Raw genomic sequence first — 16,176 nt, 5'->3', positions numbered from 1 at the left:
CTTGGGGAGCCGCCAAGCAGTACTCATAATCCAAGCTTTCCCCTCCTTCCGACCTAGCGTGATGCCATGAAACCTTCAAGGGCACGGCCATTGACTCTGCTTCCAAACTTAAAGACCGCCTTACCATGATCACTTACCTTCCCACGTGGCCTAGCTACAGGGAGAGAACTCAGCACACCCCTCCGTAGTTAAGGATTTAACTCTGGTCTATACATCAGCCTCTGTGAGTTCGGTTAATATGAGTCTGCTCCAAGAAACAGAGCCGTTCTGGCTGTGCCGACAGCACATTTCTGGGCTTATGAGACTGGGAGCCAGACGAGGGACCTGTCACAGTCATTGAGAGGAGTCCCCTGGGGGCCTTTCCTAAGCTCATTGCTCTTTGTCACTTGGTACCTCCATAAACTGGTCACAGTGGTGTCCTGACCCTGAGGAAAGAGGACACACGCCTACTGTGGGTAATACTCATGTGCACAAACCCCGGGCCTTCACCCTCTGACGGACTGGACCCGCTCAGACACCATCTGGCATCTACCCCGCGGGGACTCAGGCGGTTTTTGTTTATGAGCAAAGCCTCATAAATCCTGGCTTAGAGCTTTGAAAAAGCCCAGAAGGTTAATTAATTAAAAGAGAAGCTTTCAGTGACTTAAAAGCAGGGAAGACAAGACAATCAGGTTAATCGGTGTCACCGTTCGAGTCTCAATAAAAGTGTCTTAATTCAATTACTTCCAGTCTCCATTAACTCAACAGAGAGAGGTTTCTACAACAAGTAACTTGCTCTAAGACATAAAATTTCAGCCGAAAGCCTGAGCCACAAACAGGTGAATCTGCGGACAGGCCGCGTGGCCCCGTTTCCAAGTCCACCCGATCCGGCGAGTGTGGATTTCAGCTGGTGCCTGAGCCTTGGCCAGACTCTAGGGGTAAACGGTCTCTTAAGAAAACATCAGCATGGAGACCCCACCCCCTGCCTCCCCGGGACCCCATCCCCCTGCCTCCCTGGGACTCCATCCCCATCTCCCTGGAGCCCCATCCCCCACATCTCCAGAACACCTCCCCCCCACCCCCAGAATCCCTCCCCAGGACCCCACCCCCTGCCTCCCCAGGACCCCACCCCCCTCTCCCTTGAGCCCCATCCCCCACATCTCCAGAACACCTCCCCCCCACCCCCGGAATCCTTCCCCGGGACCCCATCCCCCTGCCTCCCTGGGACTCCATCCCCATCTCCCTGGAGCCCCATCCCCCACATCTCCAGAACACCTCCCCCTCACCCCCAGAATCCCTCCCCGGGACCCCACCCCCTGCCTCCCCGGGACCCCACCCCCCTCTCCCTTGAGCCCCATCCCCCACATCTCCAGAACACCTCCCCCCTACCCCCGGAATCCTTCCCCGGGACCCCATCCCCCTGCCTCCCTGGGACTCCATCCCCATCTCCCTGGAGCCCCATCCCCCACATCTCCAGAACACCTCCCCCTCACCCCCAGAATCCCTCCCCGGGACCCCACCCCCTGCCTCCCCGGGACCCCACCCCCCTCTCCCTTGAGCCCCATCCCCCACATCTCCAGAACACCTCCCCCCCACCCCCAGAATCCTTCCCCAGGACCCCACTCCCTGCCTCCCCGGGACCCCACCCCCCTCTCCCTTGAGCCCCATCCCCCACATCTCCAGAACACCTCCCCCCCACCCCCAGAATCCCTCCCCAGGACCCCACTCCCTGCCTCCCCGGGACCCCACCCCCCTCTCCCTTGAGCCCCACCCCCTGCCGACTGAGCCCACACTGCAGATGCTCATCTAGCAAGAGGTGAGTGGGGGGTCCTGCTTCTTTCCTCAGACGCTGCTGCACAGGGCAGGACTGGAACGAGGCCGAGGGGCTCCTGCATCCACAGCTTGTCCCCAGCCTCAGAGGCCCCCAAGGAGGTGGCCCGGAAACCGGGAAGACGTGTCCTGTCCGGCGGGAGCACCGCACCGTGTGCCCCAGGACTGGGCCGTGCCCGTCCCGGACAAGCAGGTGCCTCTGCTGCCGGAACGGAGGTTCAGGTGGGGCGCAGGTGACCTTCGGTAGTGATTTGGAGAGCAGGAGTTTCGGTGCAGGACCCGAGAACTGACTCCTGTTCATTTCAGTGTTGAGAGTTGTAGGCAAGGGGTGACGGTCTGACCCTGGCAGCCAGCTGTGGAGACGAACCGCAGGCAGTGGGTGGGGGCCGGGCAGGAGTCAGGACAAACCAGGCCCATTCGGGGCACTCGGTGGGACACGGGGCAGGAGGGGCACCGGCCTCGCCCACTGACTCACTGTCCAGGTCACAAGTGGCCCCAGGCCTGGGACCCTGAGGACAAGCCAGGCCACAGTCCACACCTACGGCTGCTGGGGCGGAGGGGAGGGGAGAGCCACCCACCCTCTGGAGGCCCGAGGGTGTGTTCCCGTCGTACTGGGAAGGTCGCTGTTCGCACTCCTAACCTGTCGGGATTCTGAGCCTCGGAACCTCGGAGAACAGATATATTCATGCTGCCGTCACTCGGGACACACTTGTCAGGCACAGTAATGACACCAGCAGTAAAGGGATGAACGGCCTCCCAGGATTGGGCCGTCGGCCCGGTGTCCACACTGCAGAGTGTCTGCAAGGCCTAGGAATCCACATCTCCACTCAAAGGGGAGAAAATGGAGGGTCAAGGAGGCTCCAGGAAGTGGCCGGGCTCTCTGGAGGTGAGCGGAGACTGGCTTCAAACCAAACACGTTCGGCACTGAGACTCCACAAAGGAAGCCTCTGTCCAAGTCTGGGTGAAAGGCTGATGGGGGGCGGCTCTCCCAGGAGCGGAGGGCAGACAGAGGGGCTGTGGCATCTGAGGAGACAGACGTCCCCCCGCCACTGGCCGCCCAGCCACCCGGCCCTTCGGGGCAAAGCCAGGGGGCCGTGTCTGGTGCTGCCCTCTGCGGCGAGTCTAACCGGCCCGCCCAGGCAGGAGCCCCCCGGGCATCACCCCTTCTCCTCCTGTGTCCTGCACACAGACCGCCCACATTCCGCAGCCCTGTCCCGACCGTGCCTGTCCCCGCTCGTGCATTCAGAGCTCAGGCCAGACTGCAGAGCTGCCGGGGACCTGCCACAGGGGCCACGTCGACCCCCCGTGGACTCTCGTCTGCTTCTACGTCTGCTTACGGGCGGGAGGCCCGAAAGACCGGTACCGCCTGGGAAACACCAACTGATCGTTCAGTCCATCATTTACTCCCTCGGGGAAGATTTCTGGAATGTGGTCTCCGTGGCAGGCCCTGAAGTCAGTGCTGAGGTTACAAAGGTGAATGAGATACGACGACCTGTGATAAGGAGCCGAAGCCACAGCTATGACAAGACAGCGGGGCTTCCTCCCCCAGCAGAGCCGCGGTCTGCTGACCTTCCCGGGGTCTTGGGGCTCGGCTCTGCCTTCCCCCAGGACACCTGCCATCTCCTGTGTCCCCGCCCAGGGCAGGACTGGGAATGGCCGGGGCCCGGACATCCCCACGACTGCTGGTCTGCTCATCGACCCGTACGTCTCGGGCACCTGCCTTATGCCCTGCGCTGGACACAGAGTCCCAACCAATGGGTGGGTCCCTGACCTCAAGGAGTGTGACGCCCGACGATCTACACAACAGACGAATACAAGCCCTGTGATGCGAGAGGCCGAACGAGGTGGTTCGAGGGGCTGCTTCAGCAAGGTGGTGGCTGATGTGATGTGGTGGGGGCTCTGGAGAAGGAGGAGGACCTGTTGGTGCCGGAGGCAGCACTCCAGGCAGGGGTGCGTGCTGGGGAGAGCAGGGCCAGCAGGGGCGCGGAGGTCAGCGTGGCAGGTGGCCCTGGGAGGGGAGGGCAGGCGGCACGCGGTCCTGGCAGAGTTATGGGGACAGGGAAGGTGGAGCCGGCGTTGGCAAGGCGAATGCTTGACCCTCTCTCAGTTTTCCAGAAAGGGACAGAAGTCACGCGCACAGGCCCAGCTTCCCTCAGGTCAGCAGCAGCCGTCATCACGAACGGGGCTGCTGGAGACGCTTGGGAACGACACCAACGATGCGATGTCTGATGTTTATCAAATCTCGTAAGCCAACTGTTGAAGAGTGCGCGCTATTCCAGCAGGAATGAGTTTCCTCCGTGCCCAGCCCAGGATCACCCAGAAGCCCTCAGCGGATCTGAGAAAATCACCGTGAACGCCCGGCCCCGACCTGAGGGCTCCAGCCTGCGACAGGGGTCCCAATCCTCCTGGGGCCACAGGAGAATCTCAAGTGTCACAAAACAGGACCGTTTCAACTCGGAAGTTCTGGTCACAAAACTGAACTTTTAGGCCCAAAGCCAAGCATAACGCCAGCCCCGTCCCGCCCACGTGGGGTCTCAGGACAGCCTGGCCCAGGGGGCTGCACAGAGGGTGTCAGTTCTGGTCCCGGTTCTGTCGTCTCCCCATTTCTGCCGGGGTCGTGGTGTCTGTACTTTCCTTCCCGCCGGGAGCCCGAGGCCAACGCCGTGAAGACACCACTGTGGTATTTGTAGGACCAATGTGGGCTCCGTGCTGGGGAGCTGGGCTGTGTGCACCCGGGAAGTACTCTCGTGGTCAAAGCACCTCTGGCCATTGCTGATGAAAACGAGGCAGGGATGCCAACTGTCACCGCTTCTATTTAACTTTGTCTCTGAAGAAGGAAGGGAGGGAGGGAGGGAAGGGGGAGAGATTGGACAGAGAGTAAAGCTGTCGCCGTCAGCGGACGGTGTGGCTGCGCGTGCAGAAAGTCCAAAATACTCTATAAACAATTTGGATTAATAAGGTCATGGACGAAGGTCAACATACAAAAATTAGGTGTATTTCTACACGCGAGAGAATTAGGGAGAATCTCTCAGCGTCATTTACAATGACATCAGCAAGGATCGGGTGTCCAGGAAGCAGCTGGACGAAGGATGGGAGAGAGTCTGTGCTGAGTGTTCACGTGGCAGACAGACAGACATACACGGTTCGTGAACAAGACTCGGCATTTAGAACTCGGATGCTCCCTAGAGAGATCTATCATCATACTCAGAACCCCCGCAGGTTTTTTTTTTGTTTGTTTGAGAACAGTTTTTTGTTTGTGTGGAATCCCACTGGGCCCGGATTGATCAGACAAGTCTTGAAGGAGAGCCATGTGGGAGAGCGAGCGGAAGGACAGACACGGAGACCCAGGGCTCAGAGTGGAGTCGACTGCACAGGTCCCAGGGCGGCGACTTGGGCAGGGAGAAGGTCTGGTCAGCTGGCCCCGCGTCCATGAGGAAACTCTGCATAAAAGTTAACTCCAGACCAACCCCAGACCTCACGTCAGGAAAAAAACAAAAAAGAATAACACGGCCAGAAAAAACCACGGCGGAATATCTCCGTGACCTTGGAGCAAGCAGAGATCTCTTGAATTAGACACACACAGTTCAACCACAAAGTTGGAGAAACGAGGCTTCACTGAAATCAAGAAATTCTGTTCCTCAAAAGACCCCACAAGAGCGTGAACAGACAAGCCTCCTTCCCCTCCCTCCCGTGGCAACAGGGTGGGGGTCTGGGCCCAGCGCCCCCTTGTCCTAGGACGGCGAACGATGACCCTGTGACCCGAGGGGAAGCAGACTCCGTCTGACGCCTCACAGGTGTTTCGCAGAAATCTGGCAGGAAAGGCTGGCTGGAGGTGGGACCTGGGGTGGCCTCTCCCTCTGGGGCCCCCGCTCCGTGCCGAGGAGGCTGATCCGCGATGCCCACCCTCGTCCTGGCCCCGTGCTCACGGTCGGCTGGGCCCCCCGCCTGTGCGTCTCTGTGGGGTTAGCCACCGACGCCCCCAGAGCCTCCTGGGATCGAAGCCCACACCCACTGCCGTAATAACTAGGTGGTAAGAGAGCCGGGGACAAGGGAGTCCCACGGGCAGGGCGGGACGGTGGCGGGTGCCTGGCACTGACGTGTCGGGCCCTGAGCTGCGGGGAGGGCCAGACAGGGAGGCCGGCGGGTCAGCGACGGGAGCCAGGGCGCCTGGGCTGCCCGCGGGAACGAAGGGCGGGGAGACTGACTGGGGCCTTCTCGGGCGTCGGGCTCAGGAGCCGTGTTTGTGTTGACGCACTCATAAATCAGCCCCACACGTAGGTGTTCCCAAGTGCCAACCCAGGAAAAACACTTGCATTTTCCTGGATGGAGTCAGTGTCCTGGAGGTTCCAGGCCCCGGGAGCCCTCCCTGTGCCACGCAGCCCCGTGCCAGGCCCTGGACGGGATGGGCTGCGGCGGGAATGGCTGTAAGCAGAGGGAGTGGGACCAGCCCCCCAGCCGGCAGGCACCCCAGCCCGCAGCACCCGCCCAAGCCCGACAGGCCCCCCAGCCTGCAGCCCCCCCGCAGCCTGACAGCCCCCCCAGCCCGCAGCACCCCCGCAAGCCCGACAGGCCCCCCAGGCCACAGGCCCCCAGCCGGCAGGCACCCCAGCCCGCAGCACCCCCCCAAGCCTGACAGGCCCCCCCAGGCCACAGGTCCCCAGCAAGCAGGCCCCCCAGGCCACAGGGCCCCCCAGCCTGACAGGCCCCCCAGCCTGCAGCCCCCCCGCAGCCTGACAGCCCCCCCAGCCCGCAGCACCCCCCAAGCCCGAAAGGCCCCCCAGCCTGCAGCCCCCCCGCAGCCTGACAGCCCCCCCAGCCCGCAGCACCCCCCCAAGCCCGACAGGCCCTCCAGCCTGCAGCCCCCCCGCAGCCTGACAGCCCCCCCAGCCCGCAGCACCCCCGCAAGCCCGACAGGCCCCCCAGGCCACAGGCCCCCAACCGGCAGGTCCCCCAGCCTGACAGCCCCTCCAGCCCGCAGCCCCCCCCCAGCCCTACAGGCCCCCCAGGCCACAGGCCCCCAGCTGGCAGGTCCCCCAGCCTGACAGCCCCCCCAGCCCACAGCCCCCCCAAGCCCGACATGCCCCCCCAGACCACAGGCCCCCAGCCGGCAGGTCCCCCAGGCCACAGGCCTCCCACCAAGCCTGACAGGCCCCCCAGGCCACAAGCCCCCAGCCGGCAGGTCCCCCAGCCTGACAGCCTCCCCCAGCCTGACAGGCCCCCCCCAGGCCACAGGTCCCCAGTCGGCAGGTCCCCCAGCCTGACAGCCTCCCCCAGCCCACAGCCCCCACCCCCAAGCCCGACAGGCCCCCCCCAGGCCACAGGCCCCCAGGTGACAGGTCCCCCAGGCCCCAGGCCCCCCCCAAGCCCGACAGCCCCCCCCCAGACCACAGGCCCCCAGCCGGCAGGTCCCCCAGGCCACAGGCCCCCCCCCCCCAAGCCTGACAGGCCCCCCAGGCCACAGGCCCCCAGCCGGCAGGTCCCCCAGCCTGACAGCCCCTCCAGCCCGCAGCCCCCCCCCAGCCCTACAGGCCCCCCAGGCCACAGGCCCCCAGCTGGCAGGTCCCCCAGCCTGACAGCCCCCCCAGCCCACAGCCCCCCCAAGCCCGACATGCCCCCCCAGACCACAGGCCCCCAGCCGGCAGGTCCCCCAGGCCACAGGCCCCCCCCCCAAGCCTGACAGGCCCCCCAGGCCACAGGCCCCCAGCTGGCAGGTCCCCCAGCCTGACAGCCCCTCCAGCCCGCAGCCCCCCTCAGCCCGACAGGCCCCCCAGGCCACAGGCCTCCAGCCGGCAGGTCCCCCAGCCTGACAGCCCCTCCAGCCCGCAGCCCCCCTCAGCCCGACAGGCCCCCAGGCCACAGGCCCCCAGGTGGCAGGTCCCCAGCCCGCAGCCCCCCCGCAGCCCGACAGGCCCCCCAGGCCACAGGCCTCCAGCCGGCAGGTCCCCCTGCCTGACAGCACCCCCAGGCCGCAGCCCCCACGCTGCGTCCCCTGCCTGTGCCCCCCGCCCCCCCCTCCGTCCCACGTCCCACTGGACTCCACCGTGATCCCGTGTCCACTATCTCCAAACAGGGTCTGGTTCCGGGGGGGGCGGGGAAGGACTTCAATTCCCTTCCGAGGGGACACAGTCTGTCCCGAAACGCTCCACGTCCATGGCGTGCCCACCCCTTCTCACAGGCCAAGAGGCTCACACCCCCCTTTAGCTTCTGGGAAACTGGCGACCCCAGCAGCAGGCGTGAGGTGTCCAAGGTGACCACAAATGACAGACACCTGCACCCCCACGCACCACGCTCTGCTCCTGGCCAGAAACACCGGGAAACCCACCGGAGACAGCCCCCCACCCCGCCCCGGCCCCGGATTCCGACCAGCCGTCCGTCTCCCGGCCCCACCGCCCGGGCACCTGCGCGGCCTCGGTTTAGCCCCGAGGACGGGAGGCGGGAGAGTCACCGCGTAAGCAGTGTGGCTTCGCGGCGTGAACACGAGATCACGTGTCTGTAAAGTGGGCATTCCTTCCCGTTGTGTGTTTGCTTAAACACGGAAGCTCCGGGGACAAAAGAGAAAATCCAGCCAGCGGAACCTGGAGGGCGCCTGGAGCCTTCCCCACAGAACACCTGTCACCTACACGACTCGGTGACTGGTCTCCCCGCAGGCGCTGAAGGCCGAGCGAGGGCAGACTCTGTCCCAGGGCCGGCCCTGACGCCGGGCACGGATGTCCACCTGCCTCTCCCAGCAGCCCGTGTCCCCTCCGGCCTGGGCGCCTGGGCTGGTCCCTCCGGGGTGGCTGTGCGGCCCTGGAGAGCTCTCCACGCGTTGTAAGTTTCCGCGTGGATGTGGCGCAGAGCCTGCCTCCAGGACCAAGCTGACCCCGACCTTGTCCAGCTCCGTCAGATGCCAGGAAAGACTCTGGGAACCAGCGGCAAGAAGGCAGCACCTCTGGGCCCAAAGCAGACGTGAGCCCTCCCTCGGGGAAGGGGTGTGTCGGGGGGACCAAACCACAGGCTGTCCCAGGAAGGTCGCTCAGGAAAACCGCTAAGGAAACTTAAAAATCGTCGTTTCGTGTGCAGGTTCTCCAGGTATTAGTGGCATTTGGATCTTCTCGAGGTCAGAGCTCTGTGTCCACGGACACAGGACAGGCACCTCTGTCCTGCCTGCTGCGACCGACCCCGGCAGGGCTCTGGGCCCCCGACCGTGCCATCCGCCCCTCCCGGCCTCGGATCTCAGGTCCCCGGTGGCATCGATGTCCCACCGACAGCCCGACAGTCTGCGACTGTCCCTCCCCAGACCCTCTGGGAGCTCCCCACAGATGCTCAGCCCCAAACCCAACTTGGCAGGCCTTCCCCCGCCCCCCACCCCCTAAAAGCACGGCTGGTGCTCAGGGGTGGGGCAGCATTGGTGCACGAGCGTTTTCCAGGACATGGACTCAGAGCCACCACGGCCTCTCGCTGCCACGTCAGGACTGGGGTCTGTGCTGCCCTGGGCCGAGGCTCATCGGGGCTAGTGGCCTCACCCACCGTCCAGGCCACTTTTACCACCGAGGGGCCGCTCACTGGAGGGGAATCGTGTGCAGGCCTCGTCACCTCCACCCATGTTCAAGTCCCATGGCCACGTCTGCGCTTCACGGGGAGGAAACGAGAGGCCATCCCGCCACAGCCAGGAAACAAAGCCGTTGGGAGAATCTTGCGAAGCCGTCCCCGCAGAGACTGGACGGGACACCCTGGTGGGGGGACATGCCCACAGGCCCGGGTGTGGAAAGGCCTCCCTGCTGGGCTGCAGACAAGTGGTCAGTCAGGGACTGAGAAGAGTTCCGGTGGATTCCTGCCTGGTCTTTACTTGGTCGCCTGGACAGGCCACTGCCCACTGACGCGGCCTCGCTGCTCCTGGGGCCTCCGCCGGGATCACGGGCCAACGAAGGTCATTCTGTGAGCATCTGGTTGTCCAGCCAACTCTGGACAAAAAAGGACACCGTCCTTTCTGTGGCTCCGAGATGATCATGCGCTGTTGGTTCAGAAGACCTAAGCCTCTTCCTCCTGTGACCCAGACCTGCAGAGCCCAGACTGAGGGGCCTGTCCCCTCTGGGACAGGGACGCTTCCCCCCCCAACATCAAACTGCTGGTCTCTGTCTTTTTTTTGGCTTAATGAAAGAAAGTTTGCTCATCACATAAGGAAACACAACGCCGCCTCTAACTCCAAAGAGGGCGCAGATCCAGAGCAGCGTCTGCCCACGAGTTGGCCCCCGGTGTGTTCACCCCACCCCAGGCCCAGCCCTAACCTCCCAGCAGCCTGGCTGGGCGCTCCCTCCCGCCTCCTCCCTGGTGGACGGGAGTCTGTCTCCCTTCATGCACAACACCTGGAATGTTCTCTCCACGTCAGACCTCCGAGTCCACGCCATTACCCACGTGGACAGAGAGCCATCGAGGTCCGGCTACTTCTGCCCGATGGTGCTATTCCCCAGCTCTTGGGTTATCAGATCACCTTCCCTTAAGGAAATCGAAGGACTCGACACGTTTTCTGGTTCCTCCACGTGCCCTTGGGTCCATGGCCCTCTTCTCCAGGTGGGCTGGCTCCCGAGGAAGCCACTGGGGGGTTGGGCACAGCCCCCGTCCACCCTGTCCAGTGTGCATTTTGATGGAGCTGTTTGCACCGTTAGCTGGGAAAGTGGAAGTTTCAGAGGCTGTGAGGCCCAGACATGGTTACTAGAACATTTTAGAACAGTAGTTATAAATTGCGACTTCTGGGTAGAACCCCAAACCCCAGGGAAAATCCTAAACGTGGCAGGAAGTCGTGGAGACGAGGTCTTAGCCGAGGCACTGGTGTGCCTGCCTGTCCCTTGCTGCTTTCTCCATCCCTTCCCTGAGGCGGAGACTGTGACATAACGTCCCCCTCCCCGCAGGGTCCTCGTGTTGTGTTGAGCAAGGCTCTGAGCTGCAGAGGACAGAATCTATCCTAGTGGTGTTCACAGCACAGGATTCCTAGTGGGACATCAGGAAACTCACTGAAATGCCGCCGGAGACCCGGGCTCTGAGCTTCCAGAACAACTCGGGCGCCTCACTGGAGTCACTCTGGTACAGGAGCTCCTGGCGTCCTCACACCCAGGAGCAGCTGCGTGGGCCCGTCCCTGCTGGCATGACAGCCTTCACCCCGAGTCGGACGTGGGTCCACGGGGCTGGCAGAGCTGGTGCCGGCAGCCTCAAGGTAAGCAGGGCTTCTGGATGTGATGGCGGGAAAGCAGGTTCACCACGGTGAGAAGTTTTCTAACTATGCTAACAGGCTGTTAAGTTTGGACAAAGCCCGGCTCACACAGATTCCCCTTTCAAGGCTCACGTCTGCATTTCCTGGTTCTGCAGAAGCCCCTGTTCAACCTTTCAGTTTAGGGCATCCGAAGAAGTCTGTAGAACAAAGGATTTTGATTTTGTTGTGACTTGTTGGTTCTGTCACTTTTTTGCAGCCTTTCTGTATCGAGTAACGATTCTCAGCTGTTAATGGCCCCGAACTCTTGCTTTTGTTTTCCCCAGCTGCTGCCCCCAACACCTACCCAGATAGGTGCACTGGATCTGGGACCCCGAGGGACGCCCCGGCTCTGCTGCTGCATTTCCCAATCTTTCTTGCCCTCAGTTTGCACACTATAAAGTCAGGTCACGCTGCCGACTTCAACAGTTGTTAAGGGTTGGATGACTGGTGGGTGAAACAGGGCCACGTGGGCGGACATCAACACTTAGGATTCCTCACCCCTTCCCTTCCTCTCTTCCACCTCGAGTAGAGCCTTTCTGCTAAACTGTGCTAAACGATTTAGTTTCTGCTAAACTGCTAAATTATTATTTAAATCATTTAAACAATATTTAAAACAAATAAAGTAAAAACCACCTATATTCCAGGCACATTGGGCAATTATGTAAGTAATGTAAAATCACTCCCTTGTTTGGTAATCAGTCCCTCGCTGGACTCCACTACCCACAGGGAGCCTCTGCTACAAGTTTCATGTGTATCACTGTAAATATTTTATTCGAAACTCTTTTTTTCCCCCACTTAACAGGAAACCATGGGTATCTTCCCAGGTCAGCTTATAAATACCTGCATCACTATGTTAAGGGTGACACACAGTATCCCATAGTGTTACTGAACCATGGGTCCACTGGCAAACATCAGGTTATTTTCAAGTTCTTGTCACCAACATCCCCACACATGTGTCCGACTCTCTCTCACTGGCATTTCCAGAGGAATGGGTCCTAAAACGGGACTCTTGTATCACAGACTATAAACATTCACCGTGTTGTTAAAACTGCCATTTTGACATATTGTATTGATTTTCACTCATCCAAAACAGTGCCTCTTTCCCTCATTGTCCTCAGTCTTCAGTTCTGGCCCATCTGTTAGGTTAAGATGGCATGTCACCTAGTGGGTAGATTGCCCTGTACTCCTTCTGCAGAGTGCCTGTTCATGCCATTTGCCCATTTTCTGACTGGGTGACCTTTTCTTTTAGATTTGTATGGTAGAGGTACTAATCCCTTGTCTGATGTAGATGTAAAACTGGTTTTCTTGCAGGTAGTCATTTGTCCTTTGTGATGATCTAACTACTCTGGGCTCTTGGGAGGCAAGGCACCTCCACCTGCAGATGGTTCAGGGCCAAGCTCAGCAGTGTCTGCTGCATAAATAAGTGAATCCACACGTGGATGGCAGATCAATCAAGGGAAAGTCAGTCTGCATTAGTGAAAACTCTACATTAGGAGATTAAAAAAATTTTAATGTTTATTTATTTTTGAGAGAGAGAGAGAGAGAGAGAGAGAGAATGAGCAGGGGAGGGGCAGAGAGAGAGGGAGACACAGAATCGGAAGCAGGCTCCAGGCTCTGAGCTGTCAGCACAGTGTCTGATGTGGGGCTTGAACTCACAAACAACAAGATCATAACCTGAGCCAGAGTCGGATACTCAACCGACTGAGCCACCCGGGTGCCCCATGGAGATTTAAAAAATAAAATGTATATTCTGGAAATCGTGTCCATTTTCTGAAAGATTCATCTTCAGTTCAGATCATTGCAAAAAAACCACTGTGGGTCATGGATGTTGCTTTTCAATCCCTGGGCATCCTGAGGCCCTCAGAATGAATACGACACACATACATCATGCAGCAGTGCCCATATATGTAAATAGCACATAGGAAACTAGAAAACTGTGCATCTACCTTGACTAAGAACTAAACAAAGATTAACACGCTAATATGTAATTGTGCCATGAGGCATCCTACAGACTGCTAAACTCCACAAAATATCAAGGGATCATTAACCATGTTTCTAATGACTTTATTTTGGGGGGTTTATGTCATAGAAAAAACTCAGGGCTCCTAGCTTGGCACCGGTCAACTGAGTGACCAGGTTAAGTCCCTCAACCTTGATTTCATCATCTGTGAACAGAGATTTCCGCCCAGCTTACGTCCACCACTCATCACCCAATCTGCACCTGGCAGACCTCTCACGGTACAGGTCATGTAATTTAAGTGAGGAGCACAGGGGCGCCTGGGGGGCTCAGTCAGTTGGCTCGGGGCATGATCCTAGGGTCATGGGGTTGAGCCCCGTGTCGGGCTCCGTGCTGACAGTGTGGAGCCTGCTTGGGATTCTCGCTCTCTTTTCCTCTGCCCCCCTCCCTTGCTCACTCTCTCTCCAAAATGAAAGAAATAAAAATTTTTAAAAAATTAAATGAGGATCACGTACAGGTGACCCCAAGAGTATAGTGGATGAAACCATTGATGCAACTTCTAGAACACAAGCAAATGCAGCTTACTGAAAACACAGGGAGACTGACTGGAGAGGGATAAAGTCTTTGTTACTTTGAAGTGTTTGCTGAAATACCCACACTGGAGACACCGTGTGCGCACGTTCTCCACACCACGTGCACCTGCTACCACACCAGCACGTGCACAGATGGCGTCCGTGACACAGAGCCAGCTGACAGCCCGCAGACCGTGCTCCCGAGAGGACAGAGTGACCACGGCTGGGGCGGCACCTGTGCAGGTAGTGTGCCTCGTCGAGTCCCTGCCGCCCTGAGGGGGGAGGGCGTCGCCGGCTTTGGTTTATAGATTCCGAAGGTGAATCTTCCCTCCATCTTTGGTTAAGGCCTTGCTCCTTCATCCCAGGCAATCCTAATATTCACGAGGCACTTGGACCCTCGTCCCAACACCTTCACGTCTCCACTTGAACAGATGTCTTCTTGTTCACTTATCTGTTTTGCAAATTTCTTTTTCTTGGGGGCGTCAGCTCTGCTCCTTACTGACTGAAGCTTTCCTAAAGGCAGGGCTCCCCCTCCTCGGACTCCCTCCCCGTGCCCTGCGCACATGGCTTTCAGTGAGGCTCTTTTCCTGTGAGCTGCCGTAGGGGCTCCATCTCTCAAGGACTCGGTCTAGTGAGGGAGACAGAGAATCAGGCAGTTGTTAGCACCGGTGCCAGAGGGACCCGACGCAAACGACCAGGGCGGTTTCCTGTGGTCACTCAGGACCATCGCCTGATTCTCCCAGACCCAAATACGGCAGCAAAACACAAAGAACTGGTCTTCCCTCCTGCCCGAAGGGGCTCCAGATTCAGGATGAGCTCTGCAACCCGCGGGGTTTGTAGCTATCAACCCACAGATGAGAAAAATCAGTTTTTGTTTCCAGAGCAAGATCTGTCCCTACATGTTTTCTGAGTCACAGTGATTTAGAGGAGGGACTGAATTCAGTCTCAAAGTTTGCTTCTCTAGCCTCCGCTTACCCTGGGACAGACAAGCAAGCGCTGTGTGGTCTGTCAGTCTGGTGGGGAAGGTCCCCTGCCTGACATTCGCCGCCTGGACCGTGTGATAGATCTGCAACCACACGAGAATGTTCCATAGTTTGCCCCCCACCCCCTCAGTACAAACCACTGAGAACACATCGCAGCTTAGCTGTTCTGCTTGATCTGAGCACAGGAAGCGCGGCCCCCTTGTCACCGAAGTCACAGGGTGGGGCCGCTCACCACTGGACGTCCCCTGACAGAGCTCCTGCCACCACTTACCTTCTTACTCAGGTTAAAAGTTGACGGCTCTCAAGGTTACCAAGATCAAAGCCCTTGGAGAAAGTCCAGGCTGGAAGGGAAGAGCCTTCTGAATGAAAGAGGTCACGGCTTTGCTGTCCGCCCTGCCCGAACCGTAAACCATCCCAGGTCTCAGGAGGGCCAAGCTGATGTGCCATGGACGCCCGTCCCTGACAGCAAGCCACTGCCACTGCCTTCACGTGGATAGACCCATGCTGCCCCCGGTCATTTGCTCGGCTGCTCCCGTGTGCACACGCTGTGCTCTCCAAACCTTATGAGAACACAAGTTACTCTCTTGGTTTTGTTTTTCTTCATGAAAACCCCAAAATTTGGGCAGTTAAAACATTGTTAAGGACAAAGGCACAAGATTCTACTAATCAACCATGGATACTCATTCCTTTTTTTTCATATATTTAAGAAAGATCTGAAACCTCATAGTGTACAAAACCAAACATTAAAGAAAGTGGCTGTTTTACAAAAAGACATTGTAGATTACTATAAAATTGGAAATCAACTAAATGCCAGCGAACATTCTGGAAAGATCCATGATCCATAAAGCGTATTTGAACATTACAGTTTCTTCTGCATTAAAAAAAAAAAAAAAAAGATGGCCTCATGACTTCAACACATTTCTATGTTCGTGGCTGTGTCTGAACCTTATGAAAAAAAGTCCAATTGAATCTTCAGATGTTGTTTTTAACAGAGACTTAACTTTTTTCTTCTAAAATGACTCTCCTTGTTAAAGAGAAAAGACAATTGTGTTCGGCCATTGCTTGCTTGTATCTCATTCAGAAAGTGTCGCAGCTGCTGGGAGGTGGGGAGGCGGTTTCCATGTGAGGCGAGTGAATCAGGACCCCTTCCTAATCTTCTGCAAGACCCCGCCTGTAACGCTAGTCTTCAAATCACCCGTTGCAGTAGTTTCAAAGTTTAGAATGATTATGGCTGCAGCACAGAGTACCACGATGAAACTTACTATCACAACAGCGAAGTGCAACTTTAGAGAATATCGTTTCGGGAGGCAGGACGTTTTACGGTGACTCACAGGAGAGAGGAACATACGCGGATGACGGGCGGCTTATTTCAATCAACGCAGCTCTTCTCTGAAAAACTGTGTGCTTTCGGCCCACTGCACTTTCCAATCAAGTTGAGATTTAAGAAGTGAGCTCGGAGGGAAAATGTCAGGGACAAATTTGGGAACGTGGGCTCGCAGCTGAAGGCACGTGGTGTTGTGGTAACGGACGGTGTGCAAACACTTCCCAGGGAAAGGGCTCTTTTCCCCACGTGTACTTTGACCTCTTCTCTGCACTGGACAGTGGATGAAATTTCTGTTGAGACAAAAC

The sequence above is a fragment of the Panthera leo genome, chromosome F3 (assembly GCF_018350215.1).
Source record: "Panthera leo isolate Ple1 chromosome F3, P.leo_Ple1_pat1.1, whole genome shotgun sequence".
Classification (NCBI taxonomy): domain Eukaryota; kingdom Metazoa; phylum Chordata; class Mammalia; order Carnivora; family Felidae; genus Panthera; species Panthera leo.
Note: the sequence above shows the minus strand (reverse complement) of the source record.